We start from the raw sequence: 23,191 nt of genomic DNA on the forward strand, positions 1-23,191 counted from the left end.
CTTTGTTGGTTTAAAGTCCGTTTTATCAGAGACTAGGATTGCAACCTAGTCTTTTTTTTTGCTCTCCATTTTCTTGGTAAATATTCCTCCATCCATTTATTTTGAGTCTATGGGGGTCTTTGAACATGAGATGGGTCTCCTGAATATAGCACACCAATGGGTCTTGATTCTTTAGCCAGTTTGCCAGTCTGTGCCCTTTAATTGGGGCATTTAGCCTGTTTACATTTAAGATTAATATTGTTATGTGTGAATATGATCTTGCTATTATGATGCTAACTGGTTATTTTGCCCATTAGTTGATGCAGTTTCTTTACAGTTATCAATGAACTTTACATTTTGGTATGTTTTTGCAGTGGCTGGTACTGGTTTTTCCTTTCCATGTTTAGTGCTTCCTTCAAGAGCTCTTGTAATGCAGGCCTGGTGGTAACACAATCTCTCAGCATTTGCTTGTCTGCAAAGGATTTTATTTCTCTTTCACTTATGAAGCTTAGTTTGGCTAGATATGAAATTTTGGGTTGAAAATTCTTTTCTTTAAGAATGTTGAATATTGGTCCCCATTCTTTTCTGGCTTGTAAGATTTCTGCTGAGAGATCTGCTGTTAGTCTGATGGGCTTCCCTTTGTGGATAACCCGATCTTTCTGTCTGGCTGCCCTTAACATTTTTTTCTTCTTTTCAACTTTAGTGAATCTGATGATTACGTGTCTTGGGATTGCTCTTCTTGAGGAGTATCTTTGTGGTATTCTCTGTATTTCCTGAATTTGAATGTTGACCTGTCTTGTTAGGTTGGGAAAGTTCTCCTGGATAATATCCTGATGTGTGTTTTCCAACTTGGTTCCCTTCTCCCAATCACTTTCAGGTACACCAATCAAATATAAGTTTGGTCTTTTCACACAGTCCTATATTTCTTGGAGGGTTTTTTATTCCTTTTCATTCTTTTTTTCTCTAATCTTGTCTTCATGCTTTATTTCATTAAGTTGATCTTCAATCTCTGATATCCTTTTTTCCACTCGATCAATTTGGCTATTGATACTTGTGTATTCTTCATGAAGTTCTCGTTCTCTGTTTTCCAGTTCCATCAAGTCATTTATCTTCTTTTCTAAACTGGTGATTCTAGTTAGCAATTCCTCTAACATTTTATCAAGATTCTTAGCTTTTTTGCATTAGGCTAGAAGATGCTCCTTTAGCTTAGAGGAGTTTGTTATTCCCCACCTTCTGAAGCCTACTTCTGTTAATTCATGAAACTTATTCTCCATCTACTTTTGTTCCCTTGCTGGAGAGGAGTTGTGATTCTTTGGAGGAGAAGAGGCATTCTGGTTTTTGGAATTTTTAGCCTATTTACACTGGTTTTTCCTCATCTTTGTGGATTTATCTACCTTTGGTCTTTGTCACTGGTGACCTTTAGATAGAGTTTTTACATGGTCATCCTTTTTATTGATGTTGATGCTATTGCTTTCTGTTTGTTAGTTTTCCTTCAATATTCAGGTCCCTCTTCGGCAGGTCTGTTGGAGTTTGCTGGAGATCCATTCCAGCCCCTGTTTGCCTGGGTATCACTGCTGGAGGCTGCATAACAGCGGAGATTGCTGTCTGCTTCTTCCTCTGGAAGCTTTGTTTCAGAGGGGCACTTGCTAGATGCCAGCCAGAGCTCTTCTATTTGAGGTGTCTGTTGATCCCTGCTGGGAGGTGTCTTTCCCTCAGGAGGCAAGGGAGTCAAGGACCCACTTGAAGAGTCACTCTGTCCCTTAGCAGAGCTCCAGTGCTTTCCTGGGAGATCTATTGCTCTCTTCAGAGGTGGTAGGCAGGAATGTCTAAGTCTTCTGAAGCTCCACCCATAGCCACCCCTTTCCCCAGGTATCCTGTCCCACGGAGATGGGAATTTTATCTATAAGCCCCTGACTGGGGCTGCTGCCTTTCTTTCAGAGATGCCTTGCCCAGAGAAGAATAATCTGGAGAGGCAATCTGGCTACAGCAGCTTTGCTGAGCTGCAGTGGGCTCCACCCAGTCTGAACTTCCCAGTGGCTTTCTTTATACTGTGAGGGAAAAACTGCCTACTCAAGCCTCAGTAATGGCGGACACCCCTCCCCTCACCAAGTTTGAGTATCCCATGTTGACTTCCAGCTGCTGTGCTGGTAGCCAGAATTTCAAGTCAGTGGATCTTAGTTTGCTGGGCTTGCTGGGGGTGGGATCTGCTGAGCTAGACCACTTGGCTCCATGGCTTCAGCCCCCTTTCCAGGGGAGTAAACGGTTCTGTCTCACTGGCATTTCATGCACCACTGAGGTATGAAAAAAAAAACAAACAAAAACTCCTACAGCTAGCTCAGTGACTGCCCAAATGGCCACCCAGTTTTTTTTGCTTGATACCCAGGGCGCTTGTGGTGTAGGCACCCGAGAGAATCTCCTGGTCTGTGGGTTGTGAAGACCATGGGAAAAGCGTAGTATCTGGGCTGGAATGCACTGACTCTCAGGACAGGGTCTCTCACAGCTTCCCTTGGCTAAGGGAGGGAGTTCCCTGACCCCTTACGCTTCCCAGGTGAGGCAATGCCACACTCTGCTTCTGCTCACCCTCCATGGGCTGCACTCACTGTCTAACCAGTCTCATTGAGATGAACCAGGTACCTGAGTTGGAAATGCAGCAATCACCTGCCTTCTGTGTTGGTCTTGCTGGGAGCTGCAGACCAGAGCTATTCCTATTTGGCCACCTTGCCCGGGCTACATTTAATTTTTTCCTGTTAGCTATTTTTATATAAAGTTTCTATTCAACTCTTTTCTCCTCATTTTAAAAAATGGGTTGTCTTATTATTATTGAGTTGCAAGAGCACATTATTTATTCAGAATGTAGTCATTTATTGGATTTACTATTTGCAAATATTTTCTCAATGTCCACGTGCTGTCTTTTCATTTCTCTACTGGTATTTTTAATGTTAAATTTTGATTCTGTCCAAATTATTAATTAAAAATTGCTACTGTGCATTTTGTGTTCTATTAAAAATTCTTTGTCTAAACCAAGGTCATGAAAATTTTCTTCTGTTTTCTTCTATAAGCTTTATAGTTTTACCCTTTATATATAGATCTATCTATGTTGAATTATATTTTTTATATGTGTATGGAGTGAGATAAATGTATGAATTCATCTTTTTTGTATATAAATATCTAAATGCCCCAGCACCATTTGTTGAAAAGACAGTTCTTACCCCACTGCTTGAAAATTCATTAAAAATTATTGAACTCTCATTAGCCTTTGATGGTTCCATATAGCCTGCTGAATCCATTCAAACTCTGCAGTCTGACTTTATGGCTCTCCCATCCCCAGCCTCAAGGATACATCACAATTTATTCACATTCTGTATTATCTTTCACTATCTACTCTCCATTACTCTGTGTACCAATTAACCTAAATCACTTGATTCCTAGTATGTGCTATGCTTTCCAGTTTAAGCTAGTTACTTACTTCACATTATTCTGCCTCATTCTTAGATGTTTAAATCTTACTTATTCATTTCAAATCCCACTTCAAAGCTATCTCTTCTGAGAAGCCTTCCTCCTACTAGATGTGATCTTTTCTCCTCCTCATGACCATGGCTCTCAAGCTGTATGTCTTTGGGTATGTGCCATTTTCTATTTTGCATTATAATTTTTTCTGAAAATGCCTGTCTCCATGGTGGAATTAAAAGTTTTTTGAGAGAGGGTTTAATTTGTGTTCAGTTGATCCCCAATCTCTGTTTTTTTGAGTGAATGAATGAATAAATAATGTTACATGTAACTGCCCTTAGACGTTTAATGGTAAGCTATTTGCTGATAGTCACATTGCACTATCTGAACTCAAATTCCAGGAACTTTGCTTAAGTCCACAAAGGTTTTCTAATTCTTCAGGAGACAGTTACTGAGTCTGATTAAAATGTGTGTGTGTGTGGTGTTTTTTTTTTTTTTTTTTTTATCAGAAGGGTAAGACTCTTATCTGCTGTTTTCCAAGGTCTTGGTGACTGTTTCTGAACATAAAGATCAAAGGGTTGTGCACTTCCCCCCCCAACCAATTGTAAGACATTTTAGAAAGTTAAATGTGAGGAATATTGTGTTCAAATGTGAATTATATGAACGTGAATACTGAACAGTATTCACAATACACATTTGACATTTTGAAACAGTGGCAAGACAAATGTATTAGATTTATGGGTAGTTGTGAATATTTCCATTGGTCAGTCAATATATTTTTTCTTCACATAGCAACGTTTGGAAGGTAGGTGCTGTGACTCACAACTTTTCATAAGAATCTATGTTTACAAAGATTTTTTTTTCAAGAAACTTCCTAATACAGTTTCCAAAGAGCTGAGAAAAAAATTTTTTTGACACTTGAAAATGCTAGATGTATAAGCAAACAGCATGGCAAGGAAACTTATTACATTCTGACTTCAGGAATTTGCCAGCGTGGAAGAGTTTTTTCAAAAGTGAGGTGGAAATTTAGGATAAAACAGAGATTTAAAGTAGGGTGATCTGGAGAATGACAAAAAGATCTGAATAGGCATGGGGAGGATTATGGAAGAAAGAAGAAAAGATGAGATGGAGTGAAGAAGAGGGCAAAGTCTTTCCATAGACTTAAATAAGCTTTAGGCAATTATCGGAACTTTCAAGGGAATTATCTGAACAGCACATCCGAATTTGTTGAGGTTCCTCCATTGTAGCTAGTATCTGGTTAAGGTTTGCATGGTAAACCCGCTTTTTTGTGCCATGAGTGGCTTACAAGTCGAAACGATTCAGTGAAATCTTCAAAGTAAGTCTGTGTCCACCAAAGCAGTTCACAGACCTGTTTACAACTTTTCTGTCTGTCTCCTAGACTATCTCCGGTCATGCAGTCTTTGGACATTACATCTGCTGTTTGAACACAGAACTCATTTTCTCAAAAGGAACAAGAGTGTATTCCAGCCCACAATTTTAATGAATATCTTGGCAAGGATTTCAGATTCTTCCCTAGAAGATAAAAAGTTAACTAAGCAAGTCATATACAGACCTGGCTTTGACAGTTGAATAATTATCAGCAAAGATCATTCTTTGGTTGCCAGAAAAATTATTAGAAGCACGGTGAAGTTTGCATGTCTTAATGTGGCTCTGAATCTTAAAAATTACCTAAACAGAAATAAAAAGGTTGAATCTCTACGATAATCAGATTGTAAATTGAAACAAGCAATGAGAAAGAAAAAATTGGCAGATGGTAGGGCGGGGTGAGGGGTGGACAAAAATGTGGTAAATTCATGTGAGTGATGCAAACTCCCAAGTGCTGTACCTTATGCTTGATACATGAGTGTTTGAGTTAAGGTGTTAGTTTGTCAGTGGCTATGTGTCAGAACTGAGCATAAGGGTTTTTAGGTATCATACTCAAACAAACATTTCTCATTCCACATTCAGATATCTTAGAATCCACAAAAACATGGAATTCACTGGGAGGAAACTACTTTGTAGTTACCTGATGAAACAATAGGAATCACACAACTTTCATTGAACTGCTGGGGGTAAAGTGGATTGCTGGCCTTTTATCTTTTATCTCTGAAATTGGCCCCCCAGCAGCAGCTTTGTTAAATCTGACACATCTTGAATTTGCCTTTTTTACATTGCAAATTTAGCAGCTAGTGGTTTTATCTTTTTCAGCACCTATACTTCCACATTTTGAAGAGACTAGTTTTAATGAGACTATTTTTAGCTACTTTAAAACATGTGGCATTCCCTTTTCAACAGGTTAAATTGGGTATCTTCCCCCAAATGCAGAGGAAAACAGACCAAAAAAACTAAGGAATAAGTATGGAGCATTTGTGATGTATAGTGATAGATTTTGAAAAGAGACAACATTGATAATAAGGATGGAAAGTTAATCCAAAACATTGAAAATATGCAATAACCTGGGTCCAGATACTTTTCTATTCTCCTGGCACCTGAAGAAATATTAATTTTATTTCAGCTAGAAAATAAACACACACACACACACACACACACACACACACACACACACATTTATTTTCTAAAGAAAACAACCTTCTGGTTCTGAATTTTTTCATATGAAGCTGACTGAACAATTGTTAGTATTTCACTTTTACGTTTGTAGATGTTTTATCTTAGGAGATATGTTGTCAGACTCAATTAGCTTTTGAAATCGGTTTTTGCAGAAGATAATTTAACTTTAATGTATTGTATTTCCTTCTTCAATTACTAATTATTGAAGATTAATGTTTTCAAATAAGGCCTCTTCTCCCTATAATCCATCTCCTCTTCCTGCTTCGATCTAGCAAGAAGCCTGTTGAAAGAGGTCATAATCCTATTGTTTGCAATATTATAGCCTATGACACCAGGAGCGTTTAGGGTGTAATGATTGTAGTAAGAATCTTTGTGAACAAGTAGAAAGTACAGCTTATGAAAGAAATTAAGTTTCTCCGATGGGTGAAGTAACTGTGACGGATTTTCTTCTCAGTGTGTTAACAATCTGCCTTTCAATGAATCTTGAAGCAGATTCAAAGTTGATTAAAAGTAGCATAGACTGCAAATAATATTGTGTAAACACTACCAAAGCAGGAGTTTCTTTATTACTAAGTTCTTATCTCTAAATAACACCAATTGCATGAAATCTGACTGAGAGTGGCATGTTCTTGAGTTTGGCCACAGTAGAAATTTTATCTGAATTGCAGACATGCAGGTATGGGCCAATTATTCTTTATTTTCTTTATTTATGTCCACACTTTTACGACTTTTGACATATATACATTTATTACATAACTTTCATAATCTTATGATGATTTGTAAGTTTCATTTAAAATTTGTTATAATGATCCACTTTCAGTTACCTGTGTGTTATTTATTGAATATCTTGAATTAATATTTTGGTATTGGTAATATTTAAATCTAATATAATCAAATTTTAGAGAAGATTCCATTAAAATACTATATACTTGAATGAACTGTATTTGATATTTTCCCCAAATAACAACAACAACAACAAAAAAAACTTTTCAAAATGAAGGTGGTCCAGAGTTGAATGGTGAAATATACAAAACATTTAAGGTAAAGAGCATGACTTGCTTTATTCCTCAGAACTACTTTGTTGGTTCTCATGAAAAAATAAAGAAATCATCTGCATTCATTTTCATATACTAAAATCTTATTCATTTTTAAATGCAAATAAGAATTTGTAATAATACAAATGCAATGCATTAACTCAGTATACATGTAAACATTTATTTTTATGTGCAACAATGCAGAACGCTACAAAAACTAATATAACAACTATAAATATATTTGGAAAGAGGTTTCTGAATGTTCTTATGCTCTTGTGGTCTATAAAGGTATTTGCCTCTCTTGTGATTGCTCAAAAAGCAATCAATGTTGAGTCTTAAGAAATTTGTTACTAATTTAGAGTCTCAAAGTTGTACTGAGACATTTCCATGAATCCAAACAGAAATCCCATTGAATTTTACATCTTTTGTAGAAGATAAAATTAGATAATTATATGGAAATGCTATGGATAATTATATGTAAAAGCGTGGAATGACCAACAAATGTCATTATGTTTTTAAAGCTGAAGAATTAAAAACAAACATTTGTCATTAAATATAAACAAATATAATTAAGGACAATAAGGACTTATACCTCATTTAAAATGAATGATAATTCATGGGTTCATACTGATAATAGAGAGCTAGCTAGAGAAGCAGAGAAATGAGGAAGGAGAGAAACTTCTTTCTCTTCTAACTTTAGGTTCAGGGATATATGTACAAGTTTGTTATATAGGTAAACTTTTGTCATGGGGGGGTTATTGTACAGATTATTTCATTATCCAGGTACTAAGCCTAGTACCTAGTATTTTTTCTCATCCTCTGCCTCCTCCCACCTTCTGCCCTCAAGTAGACCCCAGTGTCTCTTGCCCTCTTTGTGTCCATAAGTTCTCATCATTTAGTTTCCACTTAGAAGTGAGAACATGTGGTATTTGGTTTTCTGTTCCTGTAAAAGACATGGTCTCATTGTTTTTGATTACTACATAGTATTTTGTGGTGTATATGTACCACATTTTCTTTAACCAGTGTGTCATTGATGGGCATTTAGGTAGATTCCATGTCTTTGCTATTGTCAATAGTGCTGCGATGAACATTTGTGGGCATGTGTCTTTTTGGTAGAATTATATATATTCCTTTGGCTATATACCCAGTAATGAGATTGCTGGGTCAAATGCTAATTCTGTTTCTAGCTCTTTGAGGAATTGCCATACTGTTTTCCACAATGGTTGAACGAATTTACCTTCTCACCAACAGTGTATAAGCATTCCCTTTTCTCTGCAACTCACTGGCATCTGTTTTGTTTTGTTTTTTCTTTTTAATAGTAGCCATTCTGACTGGTGTGAGATGGTATCTGATAGTGGCATTGGTTTGCATTTCTCTAATGATCAGTGATCTTGAGCTTTTATTTTTATTATTTTAAGTTCTGGGGTACATGTGCAGATCTTTCAGGAATGTTACATAGGGTATACACACATCATGGTGGTTTCCTGCCTTCATTCCCCTGTCACCTACATTAGGTATTTCTCCTGATGCTATCCCTCCCCAATCTCTCCATGCCCTGCTATCCCTCCCCTAGTCCCTCATCCCCCAACAGACCCCAGTGTGTGATTTTCCCCTCCCCATGTCCATGTGTTCTCATTGTTCAACCCTCACTTATGAGTGAGAACATGCAGTGTTTGGTTTTCTGTTCTTGTGTCAGTTTGCTGAGAATGATGATTTCCAGATTCATTTATGTCCCTGCAAAGGACATGAACTCATCCTTTTTTATGGCTACATAGTATTCCATGGTGTATATGTGCCATATTTTCTTTATCCAGTCTATCCTTGATGGGCATTTGGGTTGGTTCCAAATCTTTGCTATTGTATACAGTGCCACAGTGAACATAACGTGTGCATGTATCTTTATAATAGATCGATTTATAATCCTTTGCATATATACCCAGTAATGGGATTGCTGAGTCAAATGGAATTTCTATTTCTAGATCCTTGAGGAATTGCTACACTGTCTTCCACAATGGTTGAACTAATTTATACTCCCACCAACAGTGTAAAAGTGTTCCTATTTCTCCACATCCTCTCCAGCATCTGTTGTCTCCATATTTTTTAATGATCACCATTCAAACTGGTATGAGATGGTATCTAAATGTGGTTTTGATTTGCATTTCTCTAATGACCGGTGATGATGAGTATTTTTTCATATGTTTGTTGGCCACATAAATGTCTTCTTTTGAAAACTGTGTGTTCATATCTTTCACCCACTTTTTGATGGGGTTATTTTTTCTTGTATATTTATTTTAGTTATTTTTAGAATCTGGAGATTACCCCTTTGTCAGATGGATAGATTGCAAAATTTTTTCCCATTCTGTTGGTTGCTGGTTCACTCTAATGATTGTTTCTTTTGCTGTGCAGAAGCTCTGGGGTTTAATTAGATCCTATTTGTCTATTTTGGCTTTTGTTGCTATTGCTTTTGGTGTTTTAGTCATGAAGTCCTTGCCTATGCCTATGTCCTGAATGGTTTTGCCTAGGTTTTCTTCTAGGGTTTCTATGGTATTAGGTCTTATGTTTAAGTCTTTAATCCATCTGTAGTTAATTTTTGTATAAGGTGTAAGGAAGGGATCCAGTTTCAGTTTTCTACAAATGGCTAGCCAGTTTTCCCAACACCACTTATTAAACGGGGAATCCTTTCCCCATTGCTTGTTTTTGTGAGGTTTGTCAAAGATCAGATGATTATAGATGTGTGGTGTTACTTCCGAGGCCTTTGTTCTGTTCCATTGGTCTATACGTCTGTTTTGGTACCAGTACCATGCTGTTTTGATTACTGTAGACTTATAGTATAGTTTGAAGTCCAGTAGCATGAGCATGATGCCTCCAGCTCTGTTTTTTTTTTTTTTTTTTTCTCTTAGGAGTGTCTGGGCTACTTGGACTTTTTTTTAGTTCCATATGAAGTTTAAGGTGGTTTTCTCCAGTTCTATGAAGAAGCTCCGTGGTAGTTTGATGGGAATAACATTGAATCTATAAATTACTTTGGGCAGTATGGCCATTTTCACAATACTGATTCTTCCTAACCTTGAGCATGGAATATTTTTCCATCCGTTTGTGTCCTCTCTTATTTCCTTGAGCAGTGGTTTGTAGTTCTCCTTGAAGAGGGCCTTCATTTCCTTTGGTAGTTGTATTCCCAGGTATTTTATTCTCTTTGTAGCAATTGTGAATGGGAGTTTGCTCATGATTTGTCTCTCTGTCTGTTATTGGTGTATGGGAATGCTTGTGATTTTTGCACATTGATTTTGCATCCTGAGACTTTGCTGAAGTTGTTTATCATCTTAAGGAGATTTTGGGCTGAGACGATGGGGTCTTCTAAATATACAATCATGTCATCTGCAAATAGAGGCAATTTGACTTTCTCTTTTCCTAATTGAATACTCTATTTCTTTTTCTTGCCTGATTGCTCTGGCTAGAACTTCCAGTACTATGTTGAATAGGAATGGTGAGAGAGGGCACCCTAGTCTAGTGCCAGTTTTCAAAGGGAATGCTTCCAGTTTTTGTCCATTCAGTATGATATTGGCTATGGGTTTGTCATAAATAGCTTTAAATATTTTGAGATATGTTCCATTGATACCTAATTTATTAGGAGTTTTTAGATAAAGGGCTATTGAATTTTGTTGAAGGCCTTTTCCATCTATTAAGATAATCATGTGGTTTTTATCTTTGGTTCTGTTTATGTGGTGGATTACGCTTATAGATTTGCGTATGTTGAACCAGCCTTGCATCCCTGGGATGAAGCCTACTTGATCATGGTGGATAAGCCTTTTTATGTGCTGTTGCAATCAGTTTGCCAGTATCTTATTGAAGATTTTTGCATCAATGTTCATTGATATTGGCCTGAAATTTTCTTCTTTAGCTGTATATCTGCCAGGTTTTGGTATCAGGATGATATTAGTGTCATAAAATGAGTTAGGGAGGATTGCCTCTTTCTGTATTGTTTGGAATAATATCAGAAGGAATGGTGCCAATTCCTCTTTGTGCGTCTGGTAGAAGTTGAGTGTGAACCTGTCTGGACCTGGATTTTTTTTGTTTGATAGGCTATTAATGGCTGCCTCAACTTCAGCCCCTGTTAATGGTCTATTCAGGGATTCAATGTCTTCCTGATTTAGTCTTGGGAGAGTCTAAGTGTCCAGAAATTTATCCATTTCTTCTAGTTTTACTGGTTCATGTGCATAGAGTTGTTTGTAGTAATCTCTGATAGTAGTTTGTATTTCTGTGGAATTGGTGTTGATATCCTGTTTATCATTTTTTATTTCATCTACTTGATTCTTCTCTCTTTTCTTTTTTATTAGTCTGGCTAGTAGTCTATCTATTTTGTTGATCTTTTCAAAAAGCTAGCTCCTGGATTTATTGATTTTTTGAAGGGTTTTTTTGTGTCTCTATCTCCTTTAGTTCTGCTCTGATCTTAGTTATTTCTTGTCTTCTGCTAGCTTTTCTGCTGGTTTGATCTTGCTCCTCTAGCTCTTTTAATTTTTATGATAGGATGTCAATTTTAGACCTTTCCTTGCTTCTCATATGGGCATTTAGTGCTATAAATTTCCCTCTAGACATTGTTTTAAATGTGTCCCAGAGATTCTGGTACAATGTGTCTTAGTTCTCATTGGTTTCAAAGAAAATCTTTATTTCTTCATTTATTTCATTATTTATCCAGTAGTCATTCAGGAGCAGGTTGTTCAGTTTCCATGTAGTTGTACAGTTTTGAGTCAGTTTTTTAATCCTGGGCTCTAATTTGATTGCACTGTGGTCTGAGAGGCTGGTTGTTATGATTTCTGTTCTTTTGCATTTTCTGAGGAGTGATTTACTTCCAATTATGTGGTCAATTTTAGAGTAAGTGTGATGTGGTTCTGAGAAAAATGTATATTCTGTGGATTTGGGATGGAGAGTTCTGTAGCTGTCTATTAGGTCCCCTTGGTCCAGATCTGAGTTCAAGCCCTGGATATCCTTGTTAATTTTCTGTCTCATTGATCTGTCTAATATTGATAGTGGAGTGTTAAAGTCTCCCACTATTATTGTGTGGTAGTCTAAGTCTCTTTGTAGGTCATTAAGAACTTGCTTTACGTATCTGGGTACTCCTGTATTGGGTGAATTTGTTCCTGCCATTTTGATAGTAGCTGGTTGTTTTGCTCATTAGTTGACAGTTTCTTGATGATCTTTACCATTTGGTATGTTTTCGCTGTGGCTGGTACTGGTTGTTCCTTTCCATGTTTAGTGCTTCCTTCAGGAGCTCTTGCAAGGCAGGCCTGGTGGTGATGAAATCTCTCAGCAATTGCTTGTCCATAAAGGATTTTATTTCTCCTTCACTTATGAAGCTTAGTTTGGCTGGATATGAAATTCTGCATTGAAAGTTCTTATCTTTAAGGATGTTGAATATTGGCCCCCACTTTCTTCTGGCTTGTAGGGTTTCTGCCGAGAGATCCCCTGTGAGTCTGATGAGCTTCCCTTTGTGAGTAACCTGATCTTTCTCTCTGGCTACCCTTAGCATTTTTTCCTTCATTTTAACCCTGGTGAATCTGTTGATTATATGCCTTGGGGTTGCTCTTCTTGAGGAATATCTTTATGGTGTTCTCTGTATTTCCTGTATTTGAATGTTGGCCTGCCTTGCTAGGTTGGAAAGTTCTCCTGGACAATATCCTGAAGAGTGTTTTCCAGCTTGAATTTATTCTCCCTGTCACTTTCAGGTACATCAATCAAATATAGATTAGATCTTTTCACATAATCCCATATTTCTTGGAGGCTTTGTTCATTTCTTTTCACTTTTCTTTCTCTAATCTTGCCTTACTGTTTTATTTCATTGAGTTGATCTTCAATCTCTGATATCCTTTCTTCTGCTCGATCAATTCAGCTATTGAAACTTAAGTATTCTTCGTGAAGTTCTTGTGCTATGTTTTTCAGCTCCATCAAGTCGTTTATGTTCTTCTTTAAGTGGGTTATCCTAGTTAGCGTTTTGTCTAACCTTCTTTCAAGGTTCTTAGTTTCTTTGCATTGGGTTAGAACATGTTCCTTTAGCTCAGAGAAGTTTGTTATTACCCATCTTCTGAAGCCTGCTTCTGTCAATTCGTCAAATTCATTCTTCATCCAGTTTTGTTCCCTTGCTGGTGAGGAGTTGTGATCCCTTGGAGGAGGAGAGGAGTTCTGTTTTTGGTGATTTCATTTTTTTTTGCTGGTTTCTTCCCATCTTCGTGGAATTATCCACCTTTGGTCTTTGAAGTTAGTGAGTTTCGGATGGGGTCTCTAAGTAGATGTCGTTTCTGTTGATGTTGAAGCTATTTATTTCTGTGTTTTAGAGTTTTGCTTCTAACAGTCAGGCCTCTCTGCTGCAGGACTACTGGAGGTCCACTCCAGACCCTGTTTGCCTGGGAATTACCCATGGGGGCTGCAGAACAATAAGGGTTGCTACCTGTTCTGCAGGTAGCAGAACAGGTACCCCCAGATGTCAGCCAGAGCTCTCTTTTATGAGGTGCCCTTTGGCTATGCGAGGATCGGGGAGTTGCTTGAGTAGGCAGTCTGTCTCTTATCAGAGCTCAGGTGCTGTGTTGGGAGCTCCGTTGTTCCGTCCAGAGCTGCTGGGCAGGGATGTTGAAGTCTGCTACAGTGGAACTCATAACTGCCTTTTTTTCCCAGGTGTTCTATCCTAGGAAGGTGCAGCTTTATTTATAAGTCCCTGATGTGTTGCTGCCTTTTTTCAGAGATGCCCTGCCCAGCAAGGAGGAAGTCTAGTCACAGTCTGCCTGCAGAGGCATTGTTGAGCTGCCACAGGCTCTGTCCAGTTGCTGTGTAAATGTCCTTGTGGTTTGGTTTGCACAAGTAAGGTTAGAACTGCCTCAGTAATGGCGGACTGCCTCGGTAATGGTGGATTGCCTCGGTAATGGCAGACGCCATTCCCCGCATGGAGCTCAACGGTCCTGGGTTGAGCTCAAACTGCTGCACTGGCTGAGAAACTCCCAAGCCAGTGCATTTTAGATTGCTGGTCTTTGTAGGGGTAGGACCTGCCAAGACAGATCACCTGGCTCCCTGCCTTCAGTCCCCTCTTTTTCAGGGGAATGTGCAGCTCTGTCTTGTAGGTGTTCCAGGCACCAGTTAAAATGGTGTCCACGTAAAGGGACTGGCAGGTGGGCTGCCAACAGGATGTGTGGTAAGGTAGGTTTTCCAAGTGTAACAGATGGTAATGATCATCTAGGAGTATCAGTTTAAAAGTCAAAATCTTTTTTTTTTGAGATGGAGTTTCACTCTTGTTGCCCAGGCTGGAGTGTGATGATGTGATCTCAGTTCACTGCAACCTCCACCTCCCAGGTTCAAGCGATTCTCCTATCTCCTGAGTAGCTGTGATTACAGGTGCCCGTCAGCATGCCTGGATAATTTTTTTGTATTTTTAGTAGAGATGATGTCTTGCCATGTTGACCAGACTTGTCTCAAACTCCTGGCCTCAGATGATCCATTCGCCTCAGCCTCCCAAAGTGCTGGGATTACAGGTGTGAACCACTGCGCCTATGCCTGGCCTTAAAAATCAAAATCTTGAGCCTCACTTTCACATCTACTGAATTACAAATCTTAAGACAGACCTTGGAAACCAATTTTTTAAATAAGTGACCCAGGTAATTCTTATCCAGGCAAGCAATGGAAATGTGCAGAAAGCAAAGGTAGCAGAATATTTTAGAAAGAGTTTAAGGGTGTTATAAGCAAGTTCAAAAGAGAAGAAAATGGGTATTTGCAGCCATGCTTTGATTTTGAGTAAAATTTTAAATGGATAGCATTACAGATCGGCAACCCTCTTCTTCACAATTCCAAAATTCATAAAATTCAACATTGATTTACTAGCAAAACCTGATCTGCCACAGATGCTGCTGGGGGTATTATGTAATATACACTGCATTCACTGTACAGTATTGCCTTTCTAAAATCTGAAAACACTGAATTTAGAAAAACATTTGACCTCAAGGCTTTTGGATAAGATTATGCTCCTAAAATTATGCTAATAACAATAGCTAATATTTATTGAGATTAAGTATGGTGCTGGTCATTACAGAAACTGCATTTTATTAATTATCATATTTGTAATTGTAATAACCCTGTGGTATTGGTTGTACAGTTTTAGCATTCCTCATTTTGTAGAAAAAGGAAAGTGAAGCTTTGACAATTTAAATAACTTCAGTGCTCAAGGTCACAAAGCTTGTAAAATGACAGTGAAAGAATTCAATCCTAAACTCTCTGACTCCATAGTATACATGTCAACCATGTGATTATTCAAAACGAGGCCCAGATAAAATATAAAACTCTTCATTCTTCTGTGTACCCAGTGATTTACAGACTGATAATAAGTATGACTTGTATGTTGCACTGCATTTGAGAGAATTAAATGAATCATAGGGCTTTTTTTCTATGTTCCTTGTAAGCAAGATAGAACAGGATGTTAAAGGAACCAGAGAGCCATCACCATCTGCAGAATACTTTTCAGGCCATCTTATGCAGCACAGAAGCAGAGAAATGGCTCAAAAATGGCACATTCTATGGGCCCCTCAGAGTAGGAAATCATCCTTGAGACCAATGTTGCAAGTAACTCAGTGTTTGGCTTAGGTTGTTGATTTATTTAGTGGAAATAGCAGGATTTTAGAGGCCACGCAATCCCTGAAAAACTGGGCATGAATAACTGAAACATTCAGCCCTGTAAGTTTACCAATATGACCTCACATTGGGAAAGCACCTAAACATGGACCAATAAAATATTCTAAGAACTCTATTATCTCAATTATAGCTCCTGCATGCTAATCTCCCCTATACACTCTCACATGGGTGACTACAGAAACATGCACACGCTCATATACACACATATTCAGACAAGGTCCTAGTAAAAAATTTGCCTGTTTCTGAGAAGAAACGAGAATCAGCTTCATCCTGTCATTTGTAGCCTAGGAGATCTAAATCCATAGCCTTCGAAGTAGGATATGGGAGGAAGAAATTACTAAAACTTCTGTTTATAGGGTTTTTTTTTGTTGTTATTAAAAATTTTCATTTTCAATTTTTTACATAGTGCATAATATATTAGTACAGTGATTCATTCTTATTATAAATATATATATATTAAAAAGGGTAGGAAAGAGTAAAGTTTGGAGTCTACTAAGCTAGATAAAGAAACAAAAAAGTGTTTTTTGTGTTTTTTTTGAGACAGAGATTTGCTCTTGTTGCCCAGGCTGGAGTGCAATGGTGCGATCTTGCCTCACTGCAACCTCTGCCTCCTGGGTTCAAGTGACTCTTCTGCCTTAGCCTCCCGAGTAGCTGGGATTACAGGCGCCGGCTACCACACCCAGCTAATTTTTGTATTTTTAGTGGAGACAAGGTTTCACCATGTTGGTCAGGCTGGTCTCGAACTCCTGACCTCAGGTGAGCCACCCACCTCAGCTTCCAAAATGATAGGATCACAGGTGTGAGCCACCGCACCCAGCCCAAATGAATATTCTTATTCAGTAAACAGATTGAAAGAGTGAGATAAATACACATTATCAGGCATTCAGTCTATAAATATTTCAGATTGAAGCATCACACAATAGCTAATGCTTATAGTTGTGTACAATAGGCTTTGTATAATTCCAGAGCACTCTTCATATCGTGGTCATTTTAAATCTCTATACTTACTCTATTTTTTCTGCAAATGGCAGTGAAGTGCCTCAAAGAAAGGACGCCTTTTCTAAGTGTCTGAGGCGGGGGCAGGGCTGGTTCCCATACAGGACATACCAACTCCTCTGTCACTCTCACACCTGTGCTTCTGTGTAGAGATTATGAATATGGGGTCATGAGAACACACATGCTGGTTCTTCCGTCATGATATATCTTCTGTATTCCAGAGAAACAACGTTAGGCTTTGTTCATTGTATTGTTGAAATCAAGATTCACTACATTGACATTTCCTTAATTTACTGATTTAGTGATCATAACAAATATGAAGAATAATAATAAAACAATGTCTTGCATGATGTATTTTTAGTGAAACTATCAATTTAATTCACTGTTTTAGAATTTTTCCTGGGAATTGAGGAAATTTATTATTTTGCAGTTTTTGGAATGCACCATTTAAAAAAGTGAGATCTGTCTATTATTATAGTCTTCTGTACTTTTCCAAATTTATAGTGTGTCTAAAAGCTCCCCATATTGGGTGTGATTCGTCTGGGTTCACATAATTAAACTTACTTTATGAGGCTTTATGCCTTCTTTGTTATAACTCAGATTTTAATTCTGTCCTCTTTTCCAGTTTGGTGAGGCATCTTTTGAATGGAGACAAGAAAATGGAAATAGTGAAATTATACCTTTTCTGTCATTTATATACATTAATTCAATGTCTGCAAGCAAATAGGGACTTTTTTGAATGATGTTTTAGTTACATCCTGGGTAAGATAGGTTTACTCAGGTAGTTAACTCACATCGTCTCTTAGACACAAAGCTCAACATTTTAAACCTTGTTTGACACATCTTTAAGACTGTGTATCTCTAGAGAACAAATACTGTATCCACTTTTTGGCTCTTTTTCATAAAATGCCCATTATTGTATAATGCAAAATATTATAGTATATGGTCGATATAAGGCTTAATTGATGTTTAATAGTCATATGAAATGTTTACTTTGAAGAAAGAAATGCAAACATTCAGATAGCTAATATAATAGGTTTTCCGCTAAGCTATTGGCAAAATGCTTTGTCATAATATCATATTCAACAAGAAATAGTTATTGTGAACTCACAAGAGACTTTTTAGAATAATAAGAATGTAAAGTCTTTTGTTATGGAAAATGCCCATACGAAGTCTTTAGTTTTTACATTCTGTGGTTTAGTTTTTAATTTATATGGCTTAGCTTTTAATCCATGTTCTCATCCACAGAAATTCTCTGCAGAGAAATACCTGTAATCAAGTCCTAGCTCTGTCATGTACCAACCATGTGAACTTGACTAAATTGCTTGACCACTCAGTCTCAGTTTTCTCATCTATAATTTGGGAAATATAATGTCTTCCTCAAAAGACAGATGTAAGGATTAAAAAATGTAACTTACAAAGGGCACTTAATATAATTCCTGATACCTACTACATGAAAAGATAATTTGTATCCATGTTTATGTTAAGGTCTGGGCACCTTTCTCTGTGCCATCTCAGTAAGTTACCTCTGTTCCATCTCATTAAGTTAACCTTCTTTCTCGGGTTCTATGTGATTCCAAGGAGATTCCGTGCTCAGGTTTCCAATCATCTTGTTTCTCCTCAGACTGTAGGATGTCTCTTGAAGTTAATTTCAGTTCTGTTTTAGAAAAAGTAGATATCAAAAAAAAGAATAGGGTACAATCATTGGATTTGATGTTTCTCGAATTAAGAACATATTCTATCAGTGTTTTCCCAGTCATAGTACTGGCTTCATTTAAGAGGAAAAAATATTTAAAAGAATTAATCCAAGTTAAACAGGGACTTCTTAATAAGCTCCCTTTAGGGGGTGCCATGTGCTGCAAAGGACTATTATTATATAGTAGCTTGTTTTACAAAGTAGTTTATGATTTATAATTATGTTTATAAGTAATTTATAATTCGCAAAGATGCTGTGAGCTAAATTTATATTGTTATCTCCATCTCTTTAATGGAGAAACAAAGGTAGTTAACTAATGGTCATGTAATATGTCTAAGACCAAAAAGGAACTACCTCTGAGACATTACTTTTCCGAGAGGAGATATAATATTAATCTCTTTTTGACAAGGACAAAGAAGAGGTAAAATAAAACAGTAACACTCTACTTATCACGGTCACGTTGCAGAGTCACTGTATGAGTGTTTATTTCTTTAGGTAATCAGCTAATACTTGAATTTTGCTTTTTATACTAGATATGTGGAGTCTTTGCCTGGCTTAGTTGTCTGCATCAGAAACATTTTTCACAATAATCTAAGTGAAATAGGGAAGTTTCTTTCCAAAAACAAACCTTTTCATCATGTATCCCAACCCTTACCACTCTGCAATTAGCAGTGCAATCCCTGTAAGCAGTAGTTTAAGGGGTGCGGTGAGGAGTGAGGTACTTCCTGCAGAGGTCCAGAAGTCCCCAAATTGGTCTAGGATCAGCATCGCCCCTTCCTCCCTCACAAATTGGTCTTTCCTGCTTCAGAAAGTCTAATGCATAAGGACATTTTCTGTCCTTGAAAGTCAACTTTTAATTACCTGTGAGCAGAATTTCTCATTAATTAACTTCATTTTCTTCCTCCTGCTATCCAAATTAATTTTCCAGTACTCCAAAATGCTGTGTGCCCAAGGTTAGTCAGAATAGGCAAACATATTTCAGAAAATAAAAATATATTCACTTAATCCTCACACCAGTGGTTTATGTTTATATTATGTATTTATTAATATATTTATATAAACAATATATAAATTCAGTTAAAATTACTACATTACATGTTATATATGTATCTATTCGTGTGTATTATATATAATACATATACACATATAATATATAAGCATATGCATTATGTATAAATATATTTACATTTGTAGCAATATAATATACATATTGATTTATAAATAATAAACTTGTATACTTGTTTTAAAGTAATGATAATTATATATTTTTACTATATGAACATATAGCATATAACAAATGTATATGTAATATATAAATATAAGCGTTTTTTATAGAACTGTATATTTTTACATAAGTATATTAGTTTTAAATATGAATAAATTTATTTATGATTATTGAAACCATTTGAAAACAAATTTCAGGCATTATGACACTTGAGCTTCACCCTTAAGCATGGGCATTTTTCTATACTTTACATTTCCTGGCCAGGTGCAGTGGCTCACGCCTGTAATCCCAGCATTTGGGAGGCTGAGGTGGGCAGATCACGCCGTCAAGAGATCAAGACCATCCTAGCCCAACATGGTAAAACCCCGTTTCTACTAAAAATACAAAAATTAGCTGGGCATGATGGCGTGTATCTGTAATTGCAGCTACCTGGGAGGCTGAAGCAGGAGAATCGCTTGAACCTGGGAGGCAGAGGTTGCAGTGAGCTGACATCGCACCACTGCACTGCAGCCTGGTGACAGAGCAAGACTCTGTCTTAAAAAAAAAGAAAAAAGAAAAAAATTCCCGAATCGTGGAAAGAATGTCCTTGATAGCTGTCTCTGTTTTGTTTTAAACTAGGAATCAGATTTGGTTCAGCTCCTAGATTTAATTCCAAACTTACCTGACCACCAAACTCTTCCCTTCTTCAAAAAGCTCATTGAGTGTGTGGTTGAATATACCTAGAGAATCAAGAATGTGGAGCATAGAATGGTTTCTGAAAAATATCCATCCAGCACAAGACTGGCACACAATGTGAATTAAGCAATAAATTGTCAAATGAACAAGAGGTTGGAAGTAAGGTCAGCCAAGGAAGCATGACAAAGGCTTGCTCATCAGGCAGGTACAGCACTGGTAGGTGAGAGTAGGTAATATGAGGTACTACGAGATGAGGTGATGGCACCAGGCATTTTTCCATCTTTACAATTTGCCCCTCTGATTTCATGCTTGCATTAGACTAAAATACCTATATAGTCCATTCCATAAACTCAAATGGTTATCCACATGCACATGTACACACAGAGGTGGAGTGGAAAAAAAAAGAGAGGAAAATGAAGGAAGATGGGAAAGGAAAAATGAAAGGAGGAAGGGAAATAGCACTTTGGTTAGCCAGTGTTTCAAGTTACCAACAAAGCCTCTGGGATATCAGCATACATATTGAAGAGTTGCCAATAAATTTCAAAGTAGGTGGTTTTTTCTTCTGTGAATGAAACTCATAAGCACTTCCTCTCCTACTTGAAGGGCAAAAGGCCAATCAAGGAATCAAGAAGGGATTTTCAATATGAAGGCTTTTGATCAGACTTTTCTCTCTAGCCTAGGTAGGGTGATAATAACTCTGTTTGATATCTCATGAGGCCAAAATATTGATGGTGATACATTAGAAACACTATGGCTTCAGCTACAGGAGTTAGAATATTCTTTTTGCAACTCTATGGTTTAATAGTTTTGTATTTACATATACCTAGCAAATAATCCTTCTGAATGTTCTTTGGATCGCCTGTAGAGATGGGATGGTCTTTCACCATAAGGCCTTAATAAGACAGGGTCTGAAAGCACTTGGCCTAGGGTCTAGCTTAATAGATGCTGCCTTATGTGATGAATGCTTTTTTCCCTTGAATCATATCTTGGGGGAGCAGATTGCAATTTACAGGAAACAAGCTATGTTTCTATTTGATAGGAGGCAGAATATGAAGGAGTGGCAGAGATGCCTAGGTCTCCTGTGACTTGCAATGCAACTCTCATCAAAAGAAGTGGTAGGTATTTTTTATAGGAAAATAATCCAAGGCTTTAATCTGGTAAATTTCACTTTAACTTTGAGTCTTTAATCCACTGTCATCAAACTTAAAGAATTCTTTAAAAAAGCTTTATGTATTTCTTCTCGTCTATCAGTTTGTTCTTTTGCAATTTTACAACTTTATTTGATGTATTTGACCATCAGCAATTAGTTCTCATCCACATTGACTGTCTGTAGATTTTTGAAAATGGTAACAGCTACATAGGTAATAAAAGTATAGAGCTTATTTGGTGAATCTTCATCCTATCACAGATTCAGTATGGGACATTCCTTATTCCTTTGGCCCAGACAGCTTTGTTGAGCCTCGTATCAATGTGCACACCTGGAGTTCCCATCTGCTTCATGGCAAATCTCCAAATCTCTTTGAGTGCCCAAGGGGCACACTTCTTGAAACCCACTCCATGGATACATTTGTAAATGCTGATGGCATATTCTTGGTCACCACTTCGTCAATGGCAGAACGTCCCTTTTTCTTCTTGCCGCCCTTCTTTGTGGGAGCCATTCGGCCAGGTTGGAAAGGAAGAGCACGAGGGATTCCTTGTCATTGGTCTTTAAGTGTACAAGAGTCACAATATAACTACTAAAATGTATCTCTCATAGGTCTGGAAATAGGGTAAACATTATTGCATGCTAAATGGTATTTTAGGACTTTAATTCAACTCATATTTAAAACGAGTAAGCAAGTTTAACAATATGTGTTTAAAATGTGGTAAATTTTTTTAAAAAAAGAATTTATCCACCAAAGACTTAATAGCATTAATGAGTTAGAAGGCATGTCTTTCAAGACACTGAAATTCTTAATGAATTTGGTCTTAAATTCTATCTCCCAACGAATTTAATGTGAACATTCATACATAAAGCCATTTTGTCCCTGAATTATGGCATTAATACAAGTCAATAGGGAGATCTAGTGGCCCTAATCTGTTCACTTTTAGTAAATTTTACTTAAACAACATCTTAGGATAATATGTTTCTCAGATAGCTGCCATATCCAGTCTCTGTTTTCACTGATATGCAAAAGTAGTATTCACCAATTCCAAAGATACATCTTTTTTTTCCAAAAGAACCCAACCAATAGCAAATTCAAGCATCTCCTTCAAGTTCACTTGTAAAGAAAACAAATAGCAATATAGTGGCTATAAAACACCAGGAAGAAAACAACTTGCAATGCCTTTTGAGAGAGAATTTCAAAATGTTACCTGTCAGTACCTTAGTAATCTAGACTAACTTGTTTGTAATGAGGTTTATTTTTCATTCTATAATTATTATATGTTGTCACTTCAGAGAAAATTTGGAAAATAAATAGGAAGAAGATGTAATTTGTAGCTGAACTATTTCATTGTAATTGTTATCCTATCTTGAATATAACCTAAAATGAAAGTCATTCTTGCAATTTTGTAGAATTTGAGGAAAGGCAGAATACAGGACGGGGAAAGAAGAAACAAAGAGGAGAAGAACAACATTACAGAACCTTAGAGAGACAAATGGCATACCTAAGTATGTTGTTCTTTACTCGAAATACTCTTGCTATTCAAGATCTGGGCCTTGCTTGGCTGTAATCTTCCATTCTTGCCAAGCGTGTGGTATTTTGGGGATGTGGACAAATATCCACAGGAACTTGGCTGAGAGCTACAGATATATTTTTACCTCCAACAGCAAACAACCAGGGTATTAACTTGCTCTACCATTTAGCAGTTTACATTTGAACCACAGCAGGCCAGTTTAGTGTGGTCCTTTGTGAACCAAAATTAGAGTGC

At 37.2% G+C, this 23,191-nt stretch overlaps 1 pseudogene; it reads left to right on the plus strand.

Annotated features, from left to right (window-relative positions):
• Positions 1-2,062: 2,062 nt before the first annotated feature.
• LOC105727575 (52 kDa repressor of the inhibitor of the protein kinase-like) overlaps positions 2,063-23,191 on the plus strand; it is a 38,437-nt pseudogene continuing 17,308 nt past the window's right edge.

This window comes from Aotus nancymaae, unplaced genomic scaffold (assembly GCF_030222135.1).
Source record: "Aotus nancymaae isolate 86718 unplaced genomic scaffold, 86718_ANA_hifiasm-v0.15.2.pri h1tg000010l, whole genome shotgun sequence".
Lineage (NCBI taxonomy): Eukaryota > Metazoa > Chordata > Mammalia > Primates > Aotidae > Aotus > Aotus nancymaae.